Source organism: Psammomys obesus, unplaced genomic scaffold (genome assembly GCF_907164565.1).
Source record: "Psammomys obesus unplaced genomic scaffold, mPsaObe1.curated_primary_1811, whole genome shotgun sequence".
NCBI classification, from domain to species: Eukaryota; Metazoa; Chordata; class Mammalia; order Rodentia; family Muridae; genus Psammomys; species Psammomys obesus.
This window is the reverse complement of record NW_026592666.1, coordinates 3,371,605-3,395,630: the sequence shown is the minus strand read 5'-3', so window position 1 is coordinate 3,395,630 and position 24,026 is coordinate 3,371,605.

Genomic DNA, 24,026 nt, shown 5'->3' with positions numbered 1-24,026 from the left:
CGATGAAGAGAACTCAGGAGACCAGATCTCATCGTTGCAAAATCACAAGAGGTTTATTTTAACCATTATGCAATGGAGTCACCCCTGCCAATCAGCCAAGAGTGGCACCGGGAGACAAAGGCCTTGGGTTTTTAAAAGATAAAGCACAGGAATTTTGAAGTTGCAGTCTTGGTTATTTAGGATTGGATGAGGAAGCTATAAAGTAAGAAAATTGGTTAGTCTTAGGTGCTCAAGCTTAGCCAGTCCTGCCAAGTGTGGATGCAGCTGCAATTAAAGGTGGGGGTGGTTAGCTCATCCTTGAAGATCAGGACTGTGGGCTTTTGGCTGGAGGTCAAAAGCTACTCAGAAGAAGGACTGAGGCCATCAGGGTTGGTTGCTAAGAAACACTATCTCGAAGACAAGGGTCTGGTCGGGTTTTGTTTTGTTTTGCTGAGTGAAGGTCATTGCTTGCTTGCTTTTTTTTATGTCTGTCCTCACAGATAGGGTCACATTCCTCCATTCTCTGGAAAGGTACTAAGAGGCTTTAGCTTAACCTGGACCTAAAACTCAAAAGTATAGGCTTTAGAAGACATATAGGTGACAAAGTTAGTTTGATCCTTTCAATTTGAGTTTTTGATTTTAGGCATTTTGATGGGTATAAGGTGAAAAATGAAAATAAATCCATCTTTATCACCCTGCACAAAACTAAAGTCCAAGTCGATCAAAGACCTCAACATAAAACTAGATACTCTAAATTGGTTAGAAGAAAAAGTGGGGAACAGAATAGAACTCATTGGCACAGGAGACAACTTCCTGAACAGAACACCAACAGAACAGGCTCTAAGAGCAACAATCAATAAATGGGACCTCATGAAACTGAAAAGCTTCTGTAAAGCAAAAGACACTGTCGTCAGAACAAAACGACAGCCTACAGACTGAGAAAGGATCTTCACCAACCCTATATCTGACAGAGGGCTGATATCTGGTATATATAAGGAACTAAAGAAGTTAAAAAGCAATAAATCAAGTAATCCAAATAAAAAATGGGGTACAGAGCTAAACAGAGAATTCTTTGTAGAGGAATATAGAATGGCAGAGAAACACTTAAAGAGATGTTCAACATCCTTAGCCATCAGGAAGATGCAAATCAAAACGACCCTGAGATTTCACCTTACACCCATCAAAATGGTTGGTTGTTTTATTGGCAAAACAGGGAACAAATGGAAGCATGTTTACAAAAACTAAGACAGCTGATGCTTAGAATAAGCATCACAATGCAATGTCCAGGTTGAAACCAGATAGTGGGGTAGAGAAATCAGCATTTGAATGAACAAGGATAAATTGTATATATTCCACAAGAATGTTATATGAACAATGGCTAAAATTCACTTATAAATGAGTACATAGCATGTGTTTCTTTCTGGGTCTGGGTTTTCTCATTCAGAATTCTCTTTTCTAGTTCCATCCATTTGCCTGCATATATAATCATTTCCTTGTTTTTAATAGCTGAGTAGTATTCCATCGGGAATAACTTTACCAAAAACTATTTTTTATAGTGCTGGAAGATAGTATACAAGCTACTAAAAGAGAGACATAACAATCAGTATCACACAACTACAAACTCTGAAAGTTACAATAATGACCTGCCTGCAAGACATATCCACTGGTGCAATTGTGTCGCAAATGTGGGAATCGCCAACTACTTTTTCATTGAATTTAAGACAAGCTCCATGAACCTGGCACTAATAATTAGGCAAGAACCTGAGACTAGGTAGGTGTTGGGCCCTAAGGAAAAATGTACAACCAAGGAACATAATAAAATAACATCTAATGACATATCTCTATACTCAGAGATCAGTACATCTTTGGGTACATAATCAGAGGAGCTTCTTCTTACAGCAGAATATAAGAGACCCACAACTGGATAATGTGCATAGAGTGAGAGACTTTGAAGCACTCAGTCCTTAATGGAATGTCTTTATCTAACTTCCTCCTCAAGGCTGAAGGACTTATATGGAAGAGAGAATGGAAAGCATGTAAGAGCAAGAGGTGGTGGTCAAATTCTGTGAAACAGTGTTCTCAAGACATAACAGGAACTCACAGAATCTTTCACAATGTGCACAAGACCTTCACAAGTTCAAACAGGACAAATTCCCAGCAAGGAGAAGAGAAAGTGAACACAGAGCCCCTAACAAAGAAGCTATTTGCAATTGGCAGCTGCTAGGAGAGGGGAAAATCAGTTTTCTTCAATGGAGTGAGACTGGGTGTATTAACCACACTCCGTGGCAGCATTCATATTCGGGAGTGGTTGACCAACACAACCACTGGTTTTTCATTGTTATTTTTTTGTTGTTGGTTTTTAGGTTTTGTTTTGTTTTGTTTGGAGTTTGAGTTTAGGCTTTTTGTTCATTTTGTTTTCCTCTTTAAGAGAGAAAGAGCAAGACTGTGTGTATAGGGAGAGACAGTAGAACCTGGGAGAATTGGTAGGCAGGATAGACTATGATCATAACATAAAAAGTATGAAAAAATTAACTTGCAAAAGCAAAGAAAATGCTATGCAAAAACTCATGATCATTTATTGAAACATTAATAATGACACACTCATTTGTTAAGCTTTATTTAATTAAATATCTAATATCTGTGCATTTCATAGTGTGTAAATCTTACCTGAATTATAAAAGGAGTGGTATCTTCAAGATACCAGAATATAACTTTCCAGCATTCATCCTCCCAGACACACCAGTTTGAACTCTCCATGCAGAAAAAATATGTTCAAAAATGCTAAGAAATTCAGACTCATGTATCTGAGTATGTCACAGAAACTAGAAAAGCCACATCAGAAGAGGAGAAAGACAGTGTTACAACTCTTATGTCTTTGATTAATAATTACTGGTGATTTATTGTATGGCTGTCATAGTTTGCTTTACATTGCTGTGATAAAATACTGATATTTGATCTACCTGTATACCCAACGTTATATAAAACATTCTCAGATAAAAAAAAAATACTGACTAAAGCTAATTTGGGAGAGGAAAATTCTTATTTCTTACATCTTACATTACCTTATCACAGCCCATCATAGAAGGAAGGACTTCAGATAGGAACATGGAGGCAGAAACTCAAACTGAGAATAGAGGAGTGCTGCTTACTGGCAGGTGCTCTCTGGACTGCTCAGCTACTTTTCTTCTACATCCCAGCTCCACCTGCCCTGGGATGCCACTGCCTACAGCAGACAGAACCTTCCTACACCAATCAGCAATCAGGAGGCTTCTTCAGTAAAGGCGGCCTACTTGGATGATTCTACTTTGTGCCACCTTGACCAAGACAGACCAACACAGCAGCATAGTCAGTAAGATACTATACACAGTTTAGAAATTTTCACTAGGAATAAACGATAAACATGTGAGAGGACAAATGTGTTAGCTACTTTATTCATTGTCACTTCTCATTGTACACACAACAGCATGTCGTGTTCTTCCTCACAAGTGTAGATGACACTTGTCAAATAGACTTTAACAAAGCTAGAATAAAATGACTAAAATGATCTGAACTTAGCCATTTATTTCCACATCTCTTTTTGGTTGGCAGTTTTACAATGTGCAGAATGGCTGATATACAGAAGTGTTTCTCTCGCTCCCTCTCCCTCTATTCCTCCTTCTCTCCTTAAAAATTAGAAGCATTTCGACTTAGAAAGCACTTCTTTTTTAACTTTAACCTTTGGTGGTCTTTTTTTTTCTTTAGAAAGTAGAGTATGAACTCCTCCCCCACCCTTCTGCCACAGCCGCCAGAGTTCTGGAATCAGGAGTGTCCACCAGGTGCATTTCTTAACACTTTTATATTAAGTATTTTAATTGAAAAGTAATATTTCCCATGCAAAAAGACCTTTGAAGATTCACTTGCTTCTTTCTTATAATTTACTTATTTTGTACAAGTGGGCCTCACCTTCATTCTCTTAAATTCATCACAAAGCTGTCCTCTATCTCAGGTGCACTCCCATTCTTTGCTTAGAGTTAAAACCTCCCAACTCTTTTCCACAACTCAGCTTCCCAGAAGCTGAACTAGCCTTGCTCATAAACCAACCCTACAACATCCTTGCTCAAAATCCTTCCATTTCCCCCAGTTCCTTAGATATTAGTGTAGACTGAAATACCACAGTAGTGCCCCAGACTTCATTTACTTCTTTTGCTTTCCCACAACTCTCCAAATATGTATATTTTTAAACTTACTTGGTACTTTGGACTGTAACTTATTACAATCACAAAACCAAATTGTAGAGCTCATTAAAACTGTTATAAACCGGCTGATTAACCACATTCCTTGTTCTGCTTTTACAAAATAACTTCCTCAGCTTTAGCAAATAATCTTTCTACCTAAACAAACACGCCAGTACATTGTGAAAAGACAGAGATTTCAGAGAGATTCTGTTGACCAATGTTTACCTGTCCCCAGCTCTTACTTCTTGGAATCATCATCCAGTTCTCTGCTGTTACGCACGCAATATTTTAAGCTCTGGTTATACGTTGGATCATTTATTTTCTATATTTGGCTTATTTCACTGAGCAAAATGTCTTCCAAGTTATTCCACACAATTGTTGATAGCAAGATCTTCCCTTTTAAGGTTGAGTAGTACCTCAAGTGTATGTGTTGCATACATACCTACATAAACATATGTTTATGAATACATGTACGTATCATGATTTATTTATTCCTTCATCTATCAATAGACATTGCAAGCTCTTGCATACACTGACTAGTGTTAATTATGCTGTAATGAACAGGGACACCTTTTCGCCAACCTAAATTTCTTTGGCTATGTTGCTGAATATATGTTTGATCTGTTTTTAATTATTTTTAAATCACTATCGTCTTTATACTAATGGCTGTATTATTCACTTTTTTTCACTATTGCAATAAAAGATATCAGAAAAAGGTGATGAAGGAACGGGTTTAATTTGCTCATAGCTCAGAAGGTGCAATCCATCATGATAAGGAAAGCGTGGAAGCTAGAATTGGTCAGCCAGTGCTGGCAAAGCTTGCATGAGTTGTTTTCTCACACCTTGGCAGACCACAAAACAGAGTTTTGGACAAGAGACAAGATCCACTTCAAGGCTTTCCCCTAGTGGGCTATAGAACCTGTGTCATAAAAGCCCCACAACTTTCCCAAACAGTACCATCAACAGAGGAACAAGTATTTACCCATGTGAGACTGTGGGGGCATTTTATATTTAAACATGGATAGTAGTTATAGCAATCCACATTCCCAGCAATGGAGACAATGGTCAGATTTTCTGAAAAATTTTGGCAACATTTATTACCTCTTTTTGATAGTGTACATACATCCTATGGTAACTGATGTGAGAGATATCTCACTGGTATTGAGCTCTTTAATTAGTGGTGTGGAGTTCCTTTTCATGTTGGTAGAGCCTCTTTTATGCCATCTTTGTAGCTTGTGCTCATATTCAAAGCAAATCTACAACTATTAAATCGCTTTAATTCCTTGTATATTTTATAACAGTTTAATCTTTTATCAGATAGATGGGTTGCATCTTTTCTCCTAATCTATGTGTCACCTTTCATTTTGTCAATTATTTGTCTTGCTCTTTAAAAGCTTTTAAGTTTCATGCAATCACATGTATTATTTTTGTTTCCTGATTTGCTGATTTAATGTCGAAAGGATCATTGTTGAAGCCAAATTGAAGAGTTTCTTTTTTACACTTTATTCTAAGAGTTTTATGTGTTCAGATCTAATGTATGAATGTTTGACATATTTTAATCTTTGTGTATGGTGGAAAAGGGATAAACTTTTCTTGGTTTTATGTATTCAGACTTCCAAGAGCCATCTGTTGAAGAGAATACCATTTTCTACTTTGTGTGGTTGACAAGATTATTTGACCATATAAGCTTTGATTTATCTATTGGCTGCTTCATACATTTGATTTTATATGGGGGCTGTAACTTGTTGAGTACTACGCCTGTAATATAAATTGAATGAGGGCAAGCATGGTATCTATAACTTTGTTCTTTCATAAAAGTACTCTGTTGCCTCAGTTATTTTGTGGTTCAAAAGTTTAATCTTAAAAATATCTGCTAAAACATTATTGGAATTTTGTTATGGATTGCTTGAATATGTAGGTGATAAGAATACTGCTCTAGTTGGCCTATAGTTCCCCAGAGATTCCAAGATGGAAGCTTGGACTTAAGAGTGATTGTGCACTCCTGTGCTGAGCTTTTCAGGCATGAGCTCCACTGAAATAAAAAAAGGTCAGGGTGTCTTCACCATCATAAATGTGTTAAAATTTTGCCTCTTACAATAAGTAAGGTCTGCTAAGTGTAGATTTGTTTCTGTAAGAGCTGACAAAATCTGAACCTGGGGCCTGGAGAGATAGCTATGGTGAAGCAAGAAGGGTGTTCCTACAGAGAATCCAGGTTCAATTTTAAAATCCATGTTGTGGTTCATACCCATCTGCAAATCCACTTCCAGCTAGACCAGCTTTTCTGGTCTCTAGAGCCACAAAAGTGGTGTTGCAGTGCACATCAAAACCAGGCAAAATATCCAGGCATATAAATTTCAATTTTTTAATGACTAGGAGACTACAGAAATTGCTCTGTGATTAATAGCTCTAAGAATGGCTGGGTTTAATTCTCAGCACCAATAGATAGGTCATGACTCCATTCCCAGAGCATCTCACAGTATCTTCTGACCCAGCTTGCACCAGGCACAACAATGTTGGACAAAAATATATTCAGGCAAAGGCAAAACACTCATGTGCATTAGATAGATAGATAGATAGATAGATAGATAGATAGATAGATAGATAGATACATAGATAGATACATAGATACATAGATAGATACATAGATAGACAGAATTTAAAAGAGTGAATCTAGTCTATACAAGTTCTTGTATCCTAGCTCGTTGTATCCTAGCTTGTATCCTAGCTGTCCCTTCTTCATATAATTGGTTTTACATTCATTTTTGCCAGGCTGTTGTGCCTTCCCCAAAACTAGGACACTGGCAACAAGCTACCTGGACCATCCTGCCACCTGGTACATCCATCTACCTGGACTATCAAGCCACCTAGACCATCTAGCCACCAGAAATGATGAGCCAAATTACCTCTTTTATGATAAGCTGCACAGCTTCTTTTACAGTGATATACATGGATTATAATAGGTAATCTGGCCACTTTAACAATACTGCTGCTAACACAAAAGCCTGAACTTTTTTTACATTTAAATACAACTCCTTCAATTTCTTTCATTAATATTTTAGTTTTTGCATACAAATATTTAAGTCCTTGGGTACATTTACTCTTGAGCATTTTATTCTTTTTTGACTTATATTTTTGCATTATTTTATTGGTTTATTCATTGTTTGTGAATGTGTGTTTATGCAAGTATGCAGTACTATAGTGTGGTTGTAGAAGTCAGAGAATAACTTGCAGAAATTGGTTCTCTCCACCTCTCATGTGAGTTCCAAAGATCAAACTCAGGTAGGTTTTCAGCTTGGCAATAAACACCTTCATCTACTGAGCCATCTCATGTCTCACTAGCCTCCGAAGTGCTTTGAATATTGTCTTGTCAGGTGTAGGGGAGAGGGAGTCTCATACATTACATATTGGTCTCAAATTTACTAGAAAGCCTATGATGATCTTGAACTTCTGACTTTCTTTTCTCACATCTCAAGTTCTGATATTACATAAATCACATAGATGTACCCTGCCTCAGTGTCACCATAAAAACTTTATGCTGTACAGCAATTGCATGCATGTGGTCTGAATGGGTCTCAAATTTCCTACTTGCTGTGATATTTCTCAGTTTTATGGTTTTGATCAGTTCCTGTTTTTGTTTTGTTTTGTTTTGTTTGTTTTTTTCTCAAAGGAAATTGATCTGTTTATTTGGTGCACCTAAAAATCCAGGTCCTCCTATTCTAAAATTTTACTGATACCCTCTTCTCGGTAAATTTGAAAACTAAAGTGAACTGCAGTGTCACTTAGAAAAATTTAGAAAGAGCTGTGCCACTGAGTGCTTAGATCATTCTGCTGTCGTCACTGGCAGCTAAAGTCAAGATAACAAATATGAGAAGAGGTGAAGAAACCAAGTTTCGCAAGTGATAGGATTATGTATATAAAACCTATAAGTAAAAAAAAAACTGTAAGTAAATAAATAATTTAATTAGAATAAAAATTAGTGAGTTCTTGAAAATAATATTTTAGTATAAAAATTATTTTCTACTGTTATACTCAATAGAAATTTTTATTTTAATAAGCTGCAATTTTTAAATGCAACACATAACATTTTTGAGGTTACATATAAAAAAACCTACCAAACTTCATGTAATCACTAGCATGAAAAGTATTATGAATCTTTAAACATTTTGTGCTTTATGAATTGGAAGCATTCATTTTGACTTTTTCCCCCGTAGAATGGCTTGATCAAAGGGGAAGCCACTAGCCAAATGGATGGGACTAGAAACCTAAGACTGAGACAGAAGGAAAGCTTTCACATGCATGCCTCCTACTTTGCAGTTTTATTTTGAGATCTAAAAACAACAAGGTCCAGAAGCACAGAACATTGCCAAGATTTGGCATTCAGTTTAATGCTCGCAGCTAATATTTTAGCAGTGACCTGAATCACGTCCACGTTATTAGCGTTCTGTTAGCTCCTGTAATGATTGCCTCATGATTTTGTGTGCAGACGTACAATTGCACAGAATATAAATACAAAATTGATAAGAAAATGAGCTATAAAGTCTGTTGTTTTCAACAGATAAGGTCACGAACGCTTTGCAAAATGTTCTTTAGAGATAGAGCTTATCATAGAAAACTGACCGTCCCAACCTAGCTCCAGGCGATGGCCCAGGCCCATTGCATATGGACAACACTACCTGGATTCAGCAGCTCTCAAAGAGAGGGGGGTGGTTAAAGGAGGGAGGAGGCATGTCATGGAGGCACTGCAGGGGCGAGAAAAGGGAAGCAATGGTTGGATATGATCACATTTACTGTGTAAATGTATGAAATTCTCACAAGAGTGAAATAAACACATAATAAACATAATAATTTAAATAAAATAAATACACAATAAAGATAATAATTTAACTGCATAGCATATAGAATAACGATTAGGCTTTTCTATTGTCATTGTCAGTATCCTGAAGACAGCCCATAAAAATTAGAATTATTTCCTAAAGAAAAAAGAGAAGTGTCATTGACACCGCATCATCTTCTTTGCCAAGGTTTCCCAGCTCCCAGACTGTCAGACATTTTCATCCTGGGAGCTTAATAAGCATAAAAGGTCGTTCACCTACGGTTATTACAGAAAATTTCCATGGGAGGATAAATGGTCACTTAAAAGTTATTCAAGGAACCACAAAAGCACATGGCAAATTGCTGTGGTGCTCCACATGATCCCTATGGACCACTTATTCCACACATTATAGCCATCCCTGAGAAAGCTCAGCTTTGAGGAAAAGCAGTGCATCTTCATTTTCAAAATTCATTAGGTGCATGAGCAATTCCTGCACTACTGTCACAGTACATGTGTGTGCACACACCCCTCTCTCATGAAGACACCTGACTTAGTTTAAAGCTTGGGCATGAGGTTGTCTTGCCATACTTAAGGCAATACTGGTGAGAATTTATCTCTGTGAACAGCTCCATTCCATCCCTTATTAGCTCAGTGAGTGATATTCTCCAGTTTCTTCTTCTTTGCAATCATTTTTTTTTTTTGAGAGATTCCTGGGTTTATGGTGCAGTAAGAGTTTAACGCTTTATGTTTAGCATTTAGTGGAGTGGCAGTCAATACTATACGATGAAGATGATATGAAAATGTGGTGGTCTTCTTTGTACCAGCACTGGCAGAAATTTCTAGCTTGCAATGATAAATGTGTATGTAAGTTTTCCATGTCTTATCTCAGCTCCATTTAATCCCTCATGCACAACTCTGACTAGACATTAGGCATTGGGAAGGAGGGCTCTCAATAAATTAAGTATCTGGTGGGAAACAAACAAATACATAATTTCTATATAATCTTATATACTATAGGGATTCTTAAGAAAAAGACTATGTACATCAAGAAAGTAATGGCAAGAGACTTCAGAAGTATAGCAATGCTTTAGTGGGTTGTTCAACAAAAGAATAAGTCAAAAAGTTTCTACTCAGGAAAACTTTGCTAGTAAAGAATAGGCCAATGATGTTTGAGAACAAATTCTGTAGCTGGGTAACCAGTGAAAAGAAGAAAATGTCAGGTACAGATTAGGAAAACAAAGCTCTTGGGATGGGCAAGGGTGGGTCATGGGAACCTCACATAAATGAGAATTCTTTGATGGATTTTTTACTAAAGGTCAATTTTATCTTGGATAGATTATTTTCAGGCTGGTAAATGGATTTCAAAAAGGTCAAGTTTGAAAAATGGGAGACAATTTATGGTGTTGGGTGAGAGACAATTAGAGAATCTCAAGCAGGAGAGTTGGTGGCTAAATTTGGAGGATCTGGGTGTGTAGGATAATGGGGAAGGCTGAGACTAAGATGGCCTTCTTAGTTCAGGCTTGAATGGATAATGGAGGATGGAGGACTGAAGAAAGGAATGAGAGAGGAGAGAGACCAACAGAGAGATTATAAAAGGCTTTAGGAGCAGACAGAGATTCAGAATGGCTGATTGTGAGGTTCTCCAATTATATTTTAGAAAATGAATGGGCACATCTCTTTATAAAGAACTTAGGGATAATGAAAGGGAGTTAAACAGAACTCTGTGACAGCCAACACTTGGAAAAAATAGAATATGAAAATAATTAAAAACAACCCTGCAGAGGAGAGGAGTGCTCTGAACAACTGTAGAAGAATAGAAACAGTAGCAACTGAATCCATACATCCAATGAAACCTCACTCTAAAACAAGGCATGTTATAAAAGATTTGTAAAGGCGATGTTAACTTCTTGGAGACAAACAGCACTCATCTGAACCATCTCCGAGAGCATGTTCAGTATCATGATTTTTAAAAGCATATTTTCTGTTGTGACCAGCATAGGTTGTTTTATTTTTCAACTATTTTATAATGTCTTACCATTTGTAACAAAATTTTCCTGGGGAGATGCTACAGACATATACACTCATCCCAGATAAGAAGTCCACAATAGACCAAAAAATGTCCAACTTGGTCTGCTAATGGATTTCATTGGTGTTACTTAAAGAGTAGGAATCATTCAAAGACAATTACGTCACCAAAGCCCACCCATGATGACATCTGACAAAAGCTGGGAAACTGGAGCACACTGCACAGCCTGCAGACAGCTCGAAAGGTGGGGAAGTTTCCTTTCCTGGCTTGGTTGGACTAAACCTCTTCTAGGTATTTGGGCTGGGTTTCTGCTTTTTATAGGCAGTCAGTGCAACCTCACAACCTTCTCTGCAGCTGAGAATGACCTCAGCAGTCTTTGCTGCCTGCTCTTCAGAGGGAAGAGACTAGCGAATCTTGTTGATTTCAAGGACTTCCTGGAACCATTTTGAGTTGTTTACCTTCTAAATTAAGCTTCTCTGCAGGATGAACTGTTTGGATCACAGAGGAAAATGATACACAGCACTTACATAATTTAAGTGAGAGTCTTTCTTAACATCTGTCCTCTCTGTAATGTAGTCTCACCTGGAATACAAATCCATCTCAACTCTAAGGGGAACAGTATTTAAGACATACATTGAATTGCACACCAAAACCATACATTTCTATAAATCTTTTCAGACACTGTATTATATGTTTGGTGCAGACTGAGAGAGGGTAAACACAAATCCAACATTCCAGGGGCGGATGGTCTGGGGAAAACATGGGTAAAAAAGTAAAGTAAACAGAATGTGCATTAGGTACAAGCAAATGGGTGTGTGTGTTTATGCAGAGTGAAAGTGCCATGATAATAAACCATCACCTTTAATGGGAACAATGTGCTAGAAAGAAACCCTCTGTAAATTAAATCCTGACCTTATCCAACAACTCCTTGTTAAGAAAAGACTACTCTTCCTTACTGTGGCCAGTGAGGTCTTTACATTAAGAAATTAGTGATCATTTTAGTTTGTCTTCAGTAAGTTTGAATTTAGCCTCCATCTTCATAAACAAGGAGCCATAATTGCAGTAACATTCAGAAAGAGAAACTGTGTTTCCATACTATGAAGCAAAGCAAAGATCTATGCTACTGTTGTAAATTGGTTACATTACTGAAAAATCTCCTTTTGGAAACTACTGTATTTTTTGTAAGTAAATACAGATCACACTAAGGTGTATAAATATTATTTGTGGAAATTTGTATTTATATAGTTAGATCTTAAAGCAGAAAAATAATTTTCAGAATCAAGCATGATAGCATAATTTAGGCAAGAAGACCCCCAAGTTCAAGGTCAGCATAGACATATTAATTAGGGTCTGTTTCCAAACTATAAAGTAAAAGGAAGGGGCCAATGAGATAGTTCCTCATGTAAAGGCATTTGCCTCTAACCTAAATGGCTTCAGACACATGCTGACACCCTCACAGATGCACACACATAATATATGTGTCTATATGCATATATTATTTTATATAATTTCAATAAATATATAAAAATACACCATCATGGGTATTTTGGATGCAATGAGAACACACATCTTCTACTTTGACAGTTTTTTTTAGCCTTATCTCCCCTTCCCTATTTTGTAATGGGAAACGATGAGTTTCTGCAGATATCTCCATGTTGTGCTCTGCAGCCCTGGAGATGCATATTGAAAAACCAACAGAAAGCTTTGGAGGCTGAGCAACCTTAACTCACCTAAAGCTGAAATCAGAGGCCTGTTGCTAATGTCAGTTTCACTGGATTCATGAAAGCAGTCACCATAGCAACATCCCTTCCCCACCACACAGAAATGCCACATTTTATATTTTTAATAGAGAATCTGAAGGTTAGATTATCACTGCTTTCTCGTCTCCTATTTTTCTTCCACCTTCATACAGGTCCATCTTCATCTACAAAAATCTTTTTGGGTATAAAGGACCACTCTGGATTTAAGGAGAATAATACAGAGAACAAAATTTCTTCTCAGAAAATAGTGGCAGAAGATTTAGAAAAATTCGAGGGAAACTGCTCCTGAAATTAGAAATATATTACTTGACCTTAAGCCTGAGAATTTGGGAACTAGTTATTTAAACTTGACTGTGTAGATTCAACAAAAGAGTTCTGTTTAAGTGTCTAATAAAATCCAGTTTTATAATTCAGCCACACAGGCAAACACTCGACCTCCCTGTGTTTCTTGTTTTCTTTGAGAACTAAGTTTGAAGGAGATCAGTTATAATTTTTAATGTACATAATTAAGAGTGTGTGGATGTGACTATATGCAGGTGCCTAAGGAGGCCAGGAGAGAGCATTGGATTTTCCAGAGCTGCAGATACAGGAGACTATTACAGGGATGCTGAGAAAGAACTCAGGTCCTGAGTAAAAGATATACATGCTCTTAACTACTGAGCCACTTCCCTGCTTCAGTTATCTTAAATGATAATGGCTGAAGAAGAAATGGAAGGGACAATTGCCAGCATTGTTTTACTAGAAAAAGGACAATTGTTTACTTATTTTTCCATTGGCTCTTCTCTGTCTAACCCCCTTGGCTTGAATGCTTAAAATGCATCTCTTACTATTATAATTTTACTAAAATTATAAAAATGTTTCTAAAGATTTGGGGGAGGACTCTAAAATAATCTTTCACCCCCTAAAACTTGTATATCTCCATCATGAATAAACATCTGTGTAGTCAATAAACTAGAATGAGCCTCTTTGGAGCCTCATGGCCCATTGACTAAGTTCGTAATTGGGTAAGAGATTTCATGAGGTTGTGCTCAAGCTAATTAAAGTACACATCAGGTGAATCAGGAGATACTAATGAAAATATTCTATGCTATCAGTTAAACCAGTAATTCTTCTATAATGTGTCCATTCTCTTTGAAAGTACTCTGAAATTAATTTGTATCAATCACAGTAACAAAAACACAGACCAGTAGGTGATAAATCAAGCAGATCTCTAGTGTGGTCCTTAATAGTCCCTTCAGTATAGTGTTTTCCTTTCTGCAACTTGTTTCTTAATTATAGATAAAATCAGAGAATAACTCGTTTCCTTACCAAGGCATACTTGAATAATATATATTCAGATGTAGATATCAGCAAACATTTTCCATGCCACCCCACTGGACTTTCACATCCACGTTCCTCCCTCTTTATCTTACTCTAAGTTTGAAGAAACTATTGTTCTTTACTTTCTAAACCAAAACACTCCAGATTTCAGGGATGGAAATGACATTTTGTAAAGATGGGAACTGCTAAATTCCCTTCCATCTCCTGCTCTCAGAATGCATTCAGGCAAGGCGAGACCCTGCTGCTCTTCTAAGTGAATGCTTCATACAGTGGCTTCCAACTTACAAGATACACAGTAAAACCAGTGACTCTCATGAGGCTTTACCTACATTTATTTTTATCATAAAATAAATTAGTCGATCAGACTCAATATTGCATGTGATAAATGGGGACACTTTTAAATACATACACAATAAGCTGAACAATAAAAAAAATGTTACATTATAAGGAGGTAGAAAAATCCAGATTTAGGTAAGAGCATAAGACAACTAGGAAAGAATATTGCTTTTCATGATTGGAAAAATTCAGAGCAGTCACACATTCTACATGGTTATATATTAGAGAAATTATCAGTCAGTACACTATCACTACAGGGGGTAGAATTTTGGCAGGTGCTATGGTTTGGGTGTGATTATGTCACCCCAAAGCACTCATGTGTGTGAAGCTTGAGTCTCACTGTGGAAGGGTTGAGGAGTGAACCCTTATAGAGTTAAAGCCTAGAAGAAAGTCATGGGAGGCTTGCTCATGGAAGGGACAAAGGTAGTTCTTGTGAAACCCTAGGTTAGTTCTCTCTAGAATGGGTTAACCATTTCATTAGAGCTCCTTTTGGGACCATCGCTGTTGACAGTGGGGCAGGTGGCAGGCTACATGCTAGAAAGAAAATACAGCTAATCCCATAACTTTTTTTTTTGTATACTTTAGATTCGTAGCTATTTGATTTCATTGATGCCACTTGCATTTGACAGTACAGTGGTTCTGGGAGGACCGTAATTTATCAAATGCTGACCACATGGCATGCAGTTGGTGATGAACAATGAGGTCTCCTCACGTGTTACCATCTAAGATTCATTTATCGTCTTTCAATTTCCATTGCCAAGCCCAAAGACATTTTACTGTTGTCTTAAAGAAAATGTGTTATTTAACGGCACAGGTATGACATTGCTCAAAAATCCTTAGAGAACTAATTTTGAAAATATGGGGCTTTAGAGCTCTGTAAGTTATTAATTTTAATTTCAAACCACTATACAACAAACAGTACTGAACAAAATAAACTAGTTCTAATGAGTGCTGCCTTTACCATGGGCTATGCACTCTGATACTGTCCTTTCCATTCTGGTCTCTATCACATTCTGTAAGTACAGTTCAAGATCTGTTAAATGGATTTCACAGCTCACTAATGGGTCACAACACACAGTTTGAAGCATGCTGCCCCCAAGGCCTCAATAATTCTCCTCCTGGGATTCACCAGATGAACCATAGGACATTACAGTGAGCCAGAGAAAGTTCAAGGAAAATCGATCCTAACTCTTCAAAAGGTCCAAATGGCAAAGTGCTTTTCTTGAAAGAACTACAAAAGAAAGCCCCTCCACTTCCTACTGAAGGCTAGCAGCCCGCAGGTTACCCAATAAGTGGATCAAGGCAGCATTCATAGATATGTCCTATGTTGTCATCAGTTTAAAGGAACCCACCAAATGTTTTCATTTCTCTTTCATACAAACTATAATTCATTTTTCATTTTTGAGTTAAATATGCTTCAGCAGTAGGGATCATTCAAAAGGCCTTCATGTAAAATGGAAGGCTAGAGGACAGGATTTACAGATAAGAAACCCCTACCTAGGGGAAAAGGAAGTTAAAAAAATAGGCACAGGCTAATACCTGAGAAAAAGGTAGAGGGAGAATGCCCAGGAGGTCAGGCATCCACTTGTAAACACATTAGGGTAGCACTGATTTTAACATAGCCAGATAAATTGAGGACCTTTGGAGCACTGTAACTTGGTGACCAGAAGATTCTAGTAAAATAAGCAGTCAAGACTCTTTAGTGTCCTCACTATTAGAAATGGAGGAGGAGATGCCCAGCTAGTAAAGACAGGAGGAAACAGTGTCCAGAATTTAAACATTGAAGGACCAGAATGAGGACTGCACCTACAACATGAAACTCAAAAAGAAAGTGCTTCTCCAGTGCCTTGACTAGAAGAGGAAATTTAGATCTTAATAGAGCATACAGTTCATTCTTAACTATGGACCACCACCACTCATGAGAACATATGTGCTGTCTTTCCTCCTGAGACAGGATGGGAAAACAGAGGGGTATACCAAAAAGGGATTTTTGAATTGTTCTTGCCTACAGTGCCGATAGAAGGTAGATGAAAAATACGTGCTCAAAACTATAAAAAATAATGAAACTATTTCACTTAATAAAGTGTTTATCTCTTCAAATAATAGATCACTGCTATGCCTTTGAGCTGGAAGAGTGATACTTCACTCTTCAGTAGCAACCCAAACTATCTGGGCACAGCACGGCACTTCTCCATTGGCTGTAGCTTTGCTTGCCATAATTTTAAATACCTGTACTAGCTATAGTCTGTAAATCTTAAATGGAAAATTCTAGAAATCAGCCATTTAGAAATTTTAGTTGACCATTATTCTAAATCATGTCACAAAATATCATTGAGTCATACTTTCTCTTCTTTTTAGGGCATGATTTATGCCTTTTCCTGGTGTAGACACATGCTGGCTAGTTGGTAACCATCTTGACATTCAGATCAACTGCCATGGTATCACAATGCTTCTGTTTGAGGAACTTTTATTTTACTTAGCAATTGCTTCAAAGTGCAAGATAGTGATGCCAAGAAGGTGCCAGCTTATAAAACATGAAAGGACACATTGACTCTGGTTCAGTGCGGAAAACCTGTGGGACTTACAGGAAACAGAGTATATGCATAGGCTTCAATACTATTAACTGAACCCACAGAGCACAGCCCGTGCAGGTAAAGGGAATTGCTGTACAATGAGGAGAGATAATAGTTATCCTTATCAAGATTATTATAAAGATAAACAAAGGATGCATCTAGAAAATAAGCTCATAGGCAATCTCAGCCCAGTTTCAACTTCTTAGATAAATCTTACTAGGAAAAAATTTATATAATCTAAAATTATTTTACAAATAATGAATGAGACTAAGAGGTATAAAAGTCTTTCCCCCAGTTTCCAGATAAAGTTAATGACAGAGAAAAGACTGAAATCCAGTGTTAGCCTACCGTTTATTCTAGCAAAGTTCCCTGTATAAATATACAACCTAAATTTACAACTGGGCCACTCAAAGAGGTAGAGAACATCTGTATATTAAAATTTTCTCCATTCTACATCATCTGGATGGAGGTAAGTGAAAGGCTTCAATAACCCACCTCTACAGTTTGTGTATTATGTATGCATCAAAAGGACATGTGATTATCATTATTACCTCTGAGGAGAAACTAATGGATAAAGAAGTCTTTTGAGAAAAAAAAAATAAAAAAACGCAATGCCCTGGTGAAATGTGTGTAAGGAAGATAGATAATGACAAAAGCAAAGGCTCAGTTACATTTCAAAGACAGAGATATGCACTAACATAATTTTTATATTAAATGACATTTATTCCAAGAATAATTATTGTTTTGTTTTGTGGCACATAATAGACCATATTCATGTGAAAACCAAAGTGTCTAGGTGATCACATTTCTGGATTACTATGACAACCTTTAATAAAAACATGCATATAAAATCTCATTTGGGAAATTTTTTTTGACAATCCTGAACTTGGTGCTAGAGCCTAGACTCAAACCCACATCTTTTCTTCATCGGGGTAACATTTCTTTCTTCTGATTAACCCCCTTCCCTCTTTCCTGGGCACTTCCTCCGTTGTCTGTCTTTAACCTCTGTGTGCTCGGTCTTTGCTTTTCTCAACCCTCTCGTTTGGCTCACAGATATTCCTTACAAATGAAAGATCCCCTTTTTGTGCCAAGCCGTCTGCTCCACTTTTCCTTACAATCACTCTTCACCGAACAGGGAAATCCTGATCAGAGTCACACCTTCTTTTAGGAGCTTCTGGCCCTCAATGATTGGTGCATGTAAGACTGTGAAATCCTGGACCCAGAGCCATATTTTAACACAACTCTCATAGCCATCCTACTACAAATACAGGTTGGTAGAAGCCAGGCTGTAGCACCAAAAGAGTCCAGTAGCTCTGTGTCCTTTATTCTACCCTTGTGTCCAGTGCTTCTGTGTCCCTTATTCTCTCATGGATGCTCATCCCCAGGCATTTCTAAGTGATGAATCTGAGTTACCTCAGGGTCACCTTCCTGATGAACTGTCCTGGAGACATCCCTTTCTCACCCAGAAATACTAAACCTTTCTCTGCTAAGGAACTGTTCTCTATCACACAACTAGAACTCACATAGCTTTCAATAAATACAAACTCATTGGTTACATATATTTATTATTTTTAAGTTTTAGTAAAAGTATGTAATGTGAAATTCAACTTATTAATGATTGAAATGTGTGTTGTAATATTATTAACTATGTATGCATTGTACGGCAGGTGGCTGGCAGTATTCCACTTTGTACAACCATATCTTTTGTATAGATTCTCCCTTCCTTGAGCCCTGCTAACCATCATATTGCTTACTGCTTTCATGAATTTGACGATGAGATTCCTGATATAAAAGGAGCCATGTAATATTTGTCTGTCTATGACTCTTCTTTCATAAGTATATAATCTTCTCAGAGTTCACCAGTACTGTATTAAGTGGAACTACTTCTGTTTTGGTATTGCATTATGTTTGATTAGTATATGTAGCTTATCCATCTATTTATATCTATGTTTAGCTATCTGTTTAGATATAAATAGATATAAAGGTATATCTATTTAGATATAAAAGTTGTTTCCACCCCTTGATTGTTGTGAATATTGCTGAAATGAGTGTAGGGAGTACAATATATCTTCAAGATCCTGTTCTCTACTAAAACTCAGAAATGTGTTTTATATTAAATTTCTTTGTTCGCTTACGAACTTCATATGTATGCACTAATGTCCTTATTGGGCAACTGAAGAATACAAGAACAAATTCACTTGGTTGTATGGACCATGTCATGTTCTGTGTGCATTGTTTCAAGTATGCTAGGAAACTGGTATGGAACATGTTATTTGCAGAGAAAAGTTTCATTATTTTACCCATGATAAAAAGGATGATCACTCGATATCTCTAACTGGTCATCAATGAATGACCAGAACTGTGTCAGAGCACTTCAAAAGCTTCATAACAGTTGTTTCTCTTTACCTAGAAATTTTGGAGTCTTCCTGTCACTTTTCCTCATCACTGTATTTTTAGTGATTCGACCTGCAACACTGCCTGCTTAACAGGAACATAAATCAAGTGTCTGTGGTTCTAAGTTTTCCTGGAAATAGAGATTAGTATTTCAGACTTTCTATTAAAAACACTTAGAACTGAGTCTACTTGATTTAATCTGTGAAGAAAGATGAAAAAGTGCTTCACAGTAACACTACAGTCTCAGTGTTGTAAAGTCTATGATTAAATCACATTTTAAATGTCTCGTTGCCTTTAGCTCCACATCTCAGCCACGTACAGTTATGACATGATGATGGTGCTCAATGTTCATATTTGTTAAACTTTACTTTTTTAATTTAAAAGTTAAAAGAATTTTAATTACATTTCTGTCTCCAAACATATAATCTGAGTAGTAACTGGGTCTATGAGGAATATATCCATAGCTGAGAAGATTAAAAACTCACAAACATTTGATGTCTTGAAGATAACTATTCTGAATGTGGAAGATGAAATGTCAAAGTCATTTTAATTTGATTTTCTGGGTGACTAAGGCTGTTGAACAGCTTTTAAAGCATTTACTAGACAAATATGTTTTTTTCTTTTGAGTATTTTCCATTCAGAGATATAGTCCATTTTTATTTAGTTGTTCATTCTCTTAAATTTCTTTATGTATTCTAGATATTAATGCTCTGTCAGATGTATAAATGGCAGAGATTTCCTCCCTTTATTTACTTTCTTGACTGTCTGCTTTAGCTTATGAAGAAGGTAGGTTGGTGATCCCTTTGATGCTCCATGGAGAGGATGTGCGGCTGGTGATGCCTGGTGGCAGAGGAATGTCCTGCAAACATTATAGGAGCTTTGCTCTGTGAGGGACTGTGTGGGGTGGGGTGGGAAGAACGAGAATATCTTTGATTTAGGTATTAGGGAGGGGACGATCGTAATCCAATACTAATAGTTTACAGGCTCCAATGTATATATACACCCCACACACAAGCAAACAATGAGAAATGATGTGAGATGCTTGACATAACTAAGAATTTCTTCAAATTTGAATTGATAAACCAATCACATAGATCAATATCCAACCCATTATTTCTGTGCCAGTCACTAGGTTTCTTCTTTTAGCTGAAAACTTGATCTTTGGAGAATATGACGCCATCTGAAAAAAGACCCCAAAATATTGAGGAAGTGGACGTTTCCTAGTCTGTGTTAGTGGACCCAGTTCATCAGTCTTTGGCCACACTGATTACACTGATTCACAGTCAGTGTTCCCACAGAGCGGTCACTTCTGGGCCTGGTTTGACAGGAGACGGCACCTGCTCTCATCCAACTCCCTTCTACATCTCCTCCCCCATCCTCACTCTACACCTTCTCCTAAAGATGTGCATAAGGCTGAAGATGGGCTTAGGGCTGGAGAGTGTTGCTCTTTCAGAGAACCAGAGTTCATTTCTAGGTATTAACAGGCCACATAAGAAGACAAGGCAGCCACTCCTGATGACACCTAATTGACTAGGATCAGAAGGAAGGAGAAGAAGACCTCCCCTATCAGTGGACTTGGGGAGGAGCATGCAGGCAGAGGGTGGAGGAAGGGAGGGATTGGGACAGGAGGAGGGAGGGAACCACGGGGGGTGGGGGATACAAAGTGAGTAAAGTGTAATTAATAAAGAAAAATAAAAGAAAAGAAAAAAACAAACAGAAGCAAAAAAAAAAAATCCTAACTGCATTTTGATTAGCTTCCAGAGTTTAAGTCAAAAGTAATAATACTTGCTGTCAGCAATTCCCATTGCCAGAGAAAAGTCTTCTCTTAGTACAAAGGTAACATAAGGATATTTTGGCATCATAAACTCTTTATTTTTACTATTTCATCATTTACTGGTATGTGCGTGTGATGCCTGTTAGACTGTCTCCTTTAGCTATAGCTTTAAATTTCATAGTGTCCCAATTATTCATTATTGTCCATATTTCTTGAATGACCAGAGCTCTCTTTTAAGAATTGTTACCTGTTTTGTTACAGTATTCTTGTTACAGTATTCTTCTGCCCTTCTGTTTTAGAAGTCTCTGAGTGTTAGATTTTATCTTAATGTCCTTGGAGCATTGGGAGTTGATTTGTGTGCAGGTTGAGGGATAAGGATCTAGTTTCACCCTTCTCCATATGGACATCCAGTTTTTCCAGCACCATGTGTCAAAGCTGCTCTTTTCTCCAGCATGTATTTTTGAAGTCTTTGTTGAAAATAGGATAGTTGAAATTGCATAGCCTTAAATCTGGGTCATCTATTTTCTTCCCTTGATCTATGTGTCTATTCTCATGTCTGTACCACATTTATTTTATAATATGGGTATATAGTCTAACTCGAGATTGACTATGGTAATGGCTTGAGCATTTTTCTTTTTCCTCAGAGTTGAGTTGGATATCCAGGGTCTTTTGTGTCTCCAATTACTTCTTTTGACTGCATGAAGAACACTGAGATTTTGAATGAGACTATGTTATAAGTTGTTTTGTGGAGGGTCATCAAGTTTACAATATTTTATGAGCACAGTCAGGCTTTCTGTCTTTCAATGCCTTTCTTCATTTCTTTATTGAGAGTTTTAAATTTTTCACTGTGGTTGTCTTTGATGTTCTAACACTCCTTTCTCTGTGTTTGTCTTTGGTAAGACAACAATTGTTAGACAAGATATGGGGAAATAGATTCTTATTTACTATAACTGAGAGTGCAGATTGCTACAGAAACCATGAACATCAATTTGGACATTCCTCGATAACCTAGAAATAAAACTACCAAAGAGCAGAACTTGGGGAGGAGCATGCCTGGAGAAGGGGGAGAGAGGGTGGGATTGGGAGAAGAAGAGGGAGGAAGCTATGGGGGAATACAATGTGAATAAACTGTAATTAATAAAAATTAAAATAAGAAAATATTTAAAAAGAAACATATGTATATGTATACATATATATCAAATATATACATATCTCTCTGAAATACATATAATATAAATATATAAATATTACTTATTTTAATATATAATGTGAATATAATAAATATCTCTATATGGGCAAATGAATAGGACTTGAAACATGAGTGAGGCAGTCCAAGATCAGAAAAACACATATTCTTTCCTCATAAGTGGGTCCTAGCTTTGGATGTCTAATTTAAGGTATTCAAATTGAAATAGCTACAGACTTTCTATAATTCAATGAAAATGAATACACAGTACCCCAACTTCTGGTGCACAATGAAAGTCATGTTAAAACAAAAGTTCACAGCACTAAGTGCCTAAGTTTAAAAAACAAAAAAACTGGAAAGATCACATAAACAACCCACGTAAAAGGTTTACTTCAAAAATCACTAAACACACACACACACACACACACACACACACACACAATCACTAAACATTCCCAAGAGGAATGGATGACAAGAAATAATCATACTGAGAGCTGAAATCAATAAAATAGAAACAAAGAGAGCAGTACAAGAATCAATAGAACAAAGAGTTGGTTCTTTGAGAAAATCAACAACATAGACAAACTTTTATCCAAACTAATGAAAAGATGGAGAAAGAATATTCAGATTAATAAAGTTAGAAACAAATGGGGTAACATAACATCAAACACCAAGGGAATCCAGAGAATCATAAGGACATGCTTTAAAAACCTATACAGATAGAAGGGGAGGAGGATCTCCCCTAGCAGTGGACTAGGGGAGGGCCATATGGAGAAGATGGAGGGTGGGTGGGATTGGGAGGAAATGAGGGAGGGGGCATTGTAATAAATAATAATAATACTCTACCAAACTAAAAATCTAAAAGAAACGAATAATTTACTCAATAGGTACCACTTACCAGAATTAAATCAACGGGGGAGGAATAAACAATTTAAATATATCTATAACACCTACAGAAAAAGAAGCAGTCATTAAGTCTCCCAACAACAACCAAAAAAAAAAAATCCCAGAAAAAACATTACCCAATTCATTTTATGAGGCTACAGTTACCCTTGACATCAAACAAAGAAAAAGAATTTCACGCCAATTTTCTTTATGAACATAGATGCAAAAATACTCAATAACATAGTTATAACCTGAATTCAAGGGCACATCAAAAACATCATTCACCATGATCAAGTAGGCTTCATCTGAGAGATTTAGGGATGGTTCAATATTCAAAAATCAATTAATGTAATCCACCATATAAACAAACTAAAGGAAAAAAAAACATGATTATAGCATTAGATGAAGAAAAGGCCTTTGACAAAATCCAACACCCACTCATGATAAAAGTCCTAGAGAGATCATGGACACAAGGGACATACTTAAACATAATAAAGTCAATGTACAGCTAGCCTTTAGACAACATCAAATTAAATGGAGATAAACTCAAAGCAATTCTACTAAAATAAAAAATAAGACAAAGTTGTTCACTTTCTCCATATCTAATGAGTTCAGTAATTGAAATCTTGGCAAGAGCAATAAGACAACCAAAAGAAGTTAAGGGAGTCAAATTGAAAAGGAAGAAATCATTATTTGCAGATAATATGTTAGTATATTTAAGTGACCCTAAATATTTCACCAAGGAACTCCTACAGCTGATAAACAC